Source organism: Dermacentor silvarum, chromosome 10, assembly GCF_013339745.2.
Source record: "Dermacentor silvarum isolate Dsil-2018 chromosome 10, BIME_Dsil_1.4, whole genome shotgun sequence".
Lineage (NCBI taxonomy): Eukaryota > Metazoa > Arthropoda > Arachnida > Ixodida > Ixodidae > Dermacentor > Dermacentor silvarum.
Genome location: NC_051163.1, coordinates 36,517,156 through 36,524,090, shown reverse-complemented (window position 1 = coordinate 36,524,090; position 6,935 = coordinate 36,517,156). Strand labels below are relative to the sequence as shown.

Genomic DNA, 6,935 nt, shown 5'->3' with positions numbered 1-6,935 from the left:
ACGCCGCTGAGCTGTCCTTCAAGTTTTGCGTTGCGAGTAATGCACCATAGCGGTACGAGCTGCACGAGCCCGTAACCAGCAGCAGCGGCCTGCGGTACCAATGTCGTATGCCACCGAGGCCCTGCGCGACAAAGGACCGAGGAAACAGCAGCGGCCACCAAGGCCGGCAGGCGTCGGCTTCCCAGAGCAAGATGGCGGCACCCGCACGCGCGCATCGCGCCATTATTGCCTCACCGACGACAACCCGTCTCGCCCCTTGGCGTCGCGTCCTCGAATCTGCTGCGCCTAAGCGCGCTGGTGACGTGGTGTCGCGGCCATGCCCTCCCACCTCACGCAACACCTGGCGCGCTATTGCCCCTTTTCGCGGAGCAGTTTGTTTTCGCGAAACGAGATGGCGCTCTCGGTGGCATGCCATACGTTGCCTCAGCGACAGCGCACGAATAAGAAATCATCACCGCTACTGCCCGGTTTCTGTGCCATCAGCTGTCGGAAATGCAACTGGGTTTTCGCTCACGCACTATGCTCCATTCATGCTGCAAAATGTGGAGCAGGGTATTGAAGACGTGTGCACTAGTTGGCTGCCAAAAATAGCGACTGGCATGTGAAGGAATAAAATGAATAAGTGTGACCAAGTTCACGGACCGTTGCTAGATACGGACAACCTCCATTGCCGGCGCTTCTCAATGTACGACTTTCTTCGTGGATAAAAAAAACTTTTCACAAGAATATGTTAGCGTTGTATCGCCTACTTCCAAAGACTTAAACCTCGGAACGTCGGAAAGAGTGAGTACTGCTCGTTAAACAATGACAGAGGTAGTTGCGCCGCTACTTGGCATAGTATGTTTCGCGCACGTTATCTACACACATCTACCTCAACTCTACGCAAACTTGCGCACACTCTATCGTCAATGTGTTAAGAATATGTGAATGGGCGCACTCTTGAATTAATGCTCCAAAGCATGGTTAACAACGACTACACCGACAGCACACGAATGGTCGAAGCTGAATCTTCCGTGACGGTCCACAGGAGTAAGCGAGCTACTAGCGATACATATTTGCTACATGCTATTACAAAGTACAGAACAACTATGTTCCAAGACTTCTGTACAGCAAAAACAAATCTGTTGCAACTGAGCACACCGGCGAGCGATTATGCAGAAAATAACCAGATAGTGACCGCACCGACAAGTTTCATGGAGTCAGAAACGTCACAAGCTGCTGCTTCAAAGTATTTGCCAAAATGAAGACCGAAAAGCATAGCACACTGATCCTGATTCAATTCATAAGCGGAAAGCTTGGACAGCTTGAAATACATCTTTAGCCTCCTTTTAGAACAAGCACCACATACGCTGCTCGTACCGTTTGGACAAAGCTTAATGAGCTCTGCAATCGTTTTTACATGTCCTCTGAAGCTCTGGCCAAAACTTCGCGTCGTCCACCCAGGCAGCCTCTACGATATCTTCCGATGCATAGGTTTCCTGAGCCGCGCCGGGCCTCATATGCATTCCTTGTAAACACGGAGGCAGCTGAGGCAAGCAATGGATGCATCACCACGTGATCAAACATGGCCGCGCCCAATGGATCGCCGCGAAACGGGTCAATAGCTGCAGCAGGCGTTCCGATCCACCCGCTCTCTTCTGTCGAGGCACGCTTGTCACGTGTCGTCGCAGCCAATGGGTATTTAGGTGCCGTTTGGCTGCTATACAGACGCAGGCTTTTAGCTCAATGGACAATTTGATGCTTTCGCATCACTTGCAAAATAAAACATACAATGTCATCCCATTAGGTTTCTATGCACCACACATGCCCTTTATTCTTACACCCCACCATGCTAACCACCTTCCGTTACTTTCAAGTTTTAAATTTCCGCCAGCACATTCTTGTTCCACTTCGTATGTGCCATTGGTAATGTGCTCATTCTTGCTCACTCGTCTAGAGCAGGTATGTGTAAGCATGACGCAAGGGTTATAGAATAAACGCAGGTAATGGCATTTCTGTCCTCTGGTGTGTATACACATATTTTTCATTAGCAAGTATCCCCCATCGCATTCGCCCTTGCGACACCACTGCACTGACTTCTCCCAGTGTTCATTTGCCTCACTTGGACTTTGCAATTCAGCCTTTCCTCTTAGCGATGTAGTGAATCAAAATAAATATTCAGTGAGAGTGAATATGTGACCTTTGTTGTGCATACAGGTAAATACCTTTCACAGCTGCTAGAAAGGCAGGTACTTGTGAGGCTGTGTAGCTGCGGACATCTGCCAGGTCCGTAATGGCAGACCTGTTTACCATGCGAACATACACTGGTACATAATCAGGGCGTTTTAGTTAGGAACTAATGCTTTAAATCTGACTGGGGGTGATGATTTCAAAGAATAAATACTAAGGGGCAAAGTGAAAATGCTGGTAAGTTGAAGTTATCAGGCCATGACCACCTAACTGCATATTGTCAACAGGGTAATAATACTAGGGTTTTACGTGCCAAAACCACGATTTTATTAAGAGGCAAGCCGTAGTGGGGGACTCCGGAATAATTTCGACCCCCTGGGGTTCTTTAACGTGCACCTAAATCTAAATACACGGGTATTTCCTGCATTTCGCCCCCATCGAAATGCGGCCGCCGTGGCCGGGATTTGATCCCGCCACCTCGTGCTCAGCAGCCCAACACCATAGCCACTGAGCAACCACGGTGGGTCTCGTCAACAGAGTAAACGCTTCGAAAGCTACTGCTGATGTTCATATGCAGAGCCCAACGACATTTATTCGACAGTGAAGGGAACGGCAGTTATAGAGAATACTTTTCTTTTTTTCCGTGCCAAGTATAAAATGAACTTGCCTGAAACGTTAAGTATCCAATCTGGAGGCAAAAGCTCAATACTCGTAGCATCGCACCAAGTACGAATAGGTTCACCAACTTCTTGCTGCCCTGTAACGAAAGTATAAGGCCTTAATTTAACCGTTTGGGAAACGTAAGAATGTTATATTGCCGAACTGTGAAATTATGATATATTACTGGGTGTCACTGTGTAAATGCACTTTTGAAGTCATAATCATCAGCAGCAGCAGCTACAGCAGTAGCTTATTTTATAATCATTTCAGAATGAAGGCCTCTCGCAGTTCACCAGGGGTATTCTGCAAAAGTCCATCTAGTGGTCTCTCCATTTCGGCTGGCTCCATTTCGTCAATTGGCTCCAGGTGCACGAGCGAGACGAAGGCAGCCAGTCTACTTCGCGCTAGGGCAGCTGCAACCAATCACGGACATTTGAAATTTGAAATGGACAGTCCACTAGGGGGACTCTTACAGAATAGCCCCCCCCCCCCCCCCCCAAGGAATGGTACAAACAACGCACGTACAAAAACGGGCAATCGGGCTACTCAGAATTGTTTAAAGAGAGCAATATTGCGTGCCCCGCAAAAAACCTGCCCCGAACCCGGTAACAATGGCACTGGTAGTTGGCATAAATCTCAGTGGTCGCATTTCTGCAGTAGCGAGAAATTCCGCACACACCGTAATCTTCCTGATTGCCCGCATTGCCAGATACCATGGCTGCTTCACGACACGTGGACCCAAGTGCTATTTACCCTCGCACGTTGAAACGCGTTCAGGAGCTAAACACATAATCATGTAAAGACTGGGGCTGAGTTTCCCATATCAATTTTGCTCAGTATAGCGTTCATATAGACATCATTATTAGCACGCATCATTATCCCTATGTCTGGTACAGCTTCATGCGAAACATCACAACCAATGCACTTAAGCGTTATTACATCTACGCTAATTTTGGGGTGCATTCAGTCTCTTTACAAGCTGCAAACCATTTCTGACTGATAGTATACGATCGTAGATTGCTCTCAGACAACTGTATACACACAGAACCACAGTCCAAATTCGTCGTACTTAGCTATCGTTTCGAGAAATTGAGGTTTGCAATTGGGACTCCCACAATCACAAATTTACACTGCAGTTGATCAATTGATGCCTTTTAACGTAAGTCAGCTTGCGCGAAACGGCACACGCACACACCAAGGCACACACTTTGTAAATACACTTTCTTGTGTGCGCGTTCATTTCTCGCCGTTCGTGACAACCGCCTAGTCTCGGAGGAAGATTTGTTTCTGGGTCTCCTGCCCTCAATAATGGGAACAGTGAAACCCTTTGTCTCAGCAATCAACACACCAAATGCACTGAGGTTTGTTGGATTTTAAAGAAACAATTTAAATGTAGTGGCTCTTTGAAGGGGATTTTCGAATTAGTGGTCAAATGTTTTATATGCGTCGTTACACATTGCGAATTCTCAGCAGAACGGTACAGTCAAGTTTGCAATTTCTTAATTTGACAATGAAGGAACGATATCCCTATTCTGTAAACTCCATAAAATAGTACACCCAAAGCGGACAAGAATTTACTATTTTACATTGCTGTCAATTACGCCAGTTCTATGAGTAAGACATGTGCGAAACCACCGTAAGGGTAGTAACAAATTGACGTAAGATATAAGTTAGTACGTAAAGTGTGGGCTTTAGATGCTCTAAGGAATGTAGTTTACAGCACTGCAATGTGAGTATTCGGTGTAGTTAAGAATTTGTAAGCATTCATGCGTTTTAAATGTATTTGTAAAGGAGGTAGTGGAGTAGGCCCTTAGCAACGCTTCCTCTTAAAGGGACTATAAAGAAATACTTTAATGGCTATTTTATTATGTTATGTTTTCAGAATTTTAAACATCGTATATTTTATTATATTCAATACTAAATGAGAACGGGAGATGTAATTTTCATTTGTTTGTGTTTTACGACATAATCGCAGCAACATTACGTAGTGTATTTTATTCTTTAAGTTGAATGCTCTGCTCATTTAAAATACAAACTATTCCTCTTTACAGACGAAACTAAATCTCTTTGAGAAATCGTCCTAAATATCCTGGACGTCACGACGAACTTCGAGTCGGCGTCTCCAAACATCCTTGTTTTTTTGCGCCTTTCACTAAGCCTCTTCTGACGGTTAGAGTAGCTTTTGTGGTATCCATCCAGAAGGATTTGCTTAATTCAGCCCCACTTACTGCTATCTTAATGTCTCTTGAGTCGAATGAGTAAGCTCAACAATATAGCCGTGCCTCAGGTGCACTTTTGATCGCGCACTTGAGTGCCGGGAAAATTCTTACGCTCTGGACGCCCATGAGGAGGATCAGGGAGAGCACCGCAGATCCGCCATACACGACTAGATCTATGATGTCATCAATGTCGTCTGAAAGAAGAAAAAATAAACATACGATTTTTACTGCCTCTGTTCCTGCATTAAGCAGTGAGTTTGCCGTGTAAGTGACAGTAGCCCAAGAAACTACTCGCGCAAAGAAACACAACAAAGCAACATAAATGAATGGGCGGTATGAGAATGAATTTTAAATCAAGGCAATCGGCAAACGAGATGCTCGGCTTTCTATTTCGTTTTCTACTGCCCTTTAAGACACGCAGTAAAATAAACATCCAGGGCGCAAAAAGTTTGGGCGCCATGGCTGAATTTAAGGGAAAAAGAACGTTCCCTGCATTGCTCGCGTTTCAATTCCTTCGCTTGTTTCAATATTCGCTTGTTTTAGGACACCGTTGATATGTCCAAACCTCTCCTCTAAATCATTAACAATTTTGAAAGCAAGGCCGTCCAGCAGGTACAGTACATCCACGTTTTCTTCGGAATACACACTGTGACATATACAAGACGAGCGTGTTCTAGCGACTGACGTGTTGCCAAAGGTAACCTAGTGAGATTGTAATTTCTTTTATTAAGCAGGGTTTAGGGTTTAACTTAATTTGGATTACTTAACTAATAACTTACTCCGACAACGCATGTTTCTCACAGTGGCGACGCCTTATTCTCAAAAAGAGTGTTTTTCTTTGTAACAGTCACATGAAATCAAGGGAAAAAAAAAGGCCAGCAGAGTGGGATGAACAGATGCTTTAATAACAAGGACATTTTTTCGCAAATAATTTGTTCAGTTTGAAACAGATCAATTAGGAGAAAATTTGCCAGTTCTGTGCCTTGTGTATTTGTCTGTTCGCTGATTGAGATTAGCCCTAAAATATTTATGAAATTTCCTAGCATGATTGATGGACATGCTCACTTATTCCGCTATAGTTCTGCCTGCTGTATGCCCTAAAATTCATACAGAGACCCCACCGCTCTTGGAATCAGCGTGGCGCATGAAAACTCTCATAAAATGTAAAATGACAAAGCCACAGGATAATGTCATGCTTAGTAAGGTCATTTTGTGCTGCAGCAGACCGGCGAGAGACAAAGCGTCTCCCTTTTACACTCACGACGTGACGCTATTGTCACTTCACGCCTGCATACTATCAACACAGCAGTTTGCGACCCAATCAATTCTGCAATGGCGATGATTTTCATCAATTAGAGAGGTCATAGTTCTCCCTTGGTACAATGAGGACTGCCGAGATGGCTAATTCAACAATGTGGTGGCCCTCTGCGTCGTTCAGAAAAAAAAACTAAGAGCTATGTATGTGATGAGTCATAAACAGCCTGTCACTTACGGTGTGTTTTTACTACGGAGAATAAAAGCAAAGTGGCAAGCCCATTGCGCATCTGTAAGAAAATACACAAGTTCAGCGTCAATACTGACAGGTGTACACAGAAAATAAACCTAGAATATTCCACTACATTCAAAATCAAGAAGGGGGCTGACAGATGCAGTAGCACACTTTGGTATTGAAGTTACGTAAGCAGGGTAAAATATTTCAGGAAGGCTGACCGTCGTTTCTATAGGTGGACCTTTCTTTGTCAAAGACGGCCTTGTCATCCTCGGAGGATTTTTCTTAAAGGTTCGAAATATGGCGTCACATGCGGTCATTGTCGGTGGCGGCTGGTTGTAAAAGAAGAGATTGAAAAGAAAATGAGCGCTGTCTTCTGTCGTTTCTTGGTGTGGTGG

The 6,935-nt window shown here is 44.8% G+C and overlaps 1 long non-coding RNA gene across 1 annotated transcript; it reads right to left on the bottom strand.

The window, feature by feature from the left end:
- Positions 1-2,833: 2,833 nt before the first annotated feature.
- LOC125940621 (uncharacterized) lies at positions 2,834-6,597 on the bottom strand. Its single transcript, XR_007463814.1, has 3 exons — positions 6,541-6,597; positions 5,160-5,242; positions 2,834-2,926 (listed from the first exon to the last, which is right to left on the bottom strand). It is a non-coding gene; the product is annotated as an uncharacterized LOC125940621 (long non-coding RNA).
- Positions 6,598-6,935: the final 338 nt, after the last annotated feature.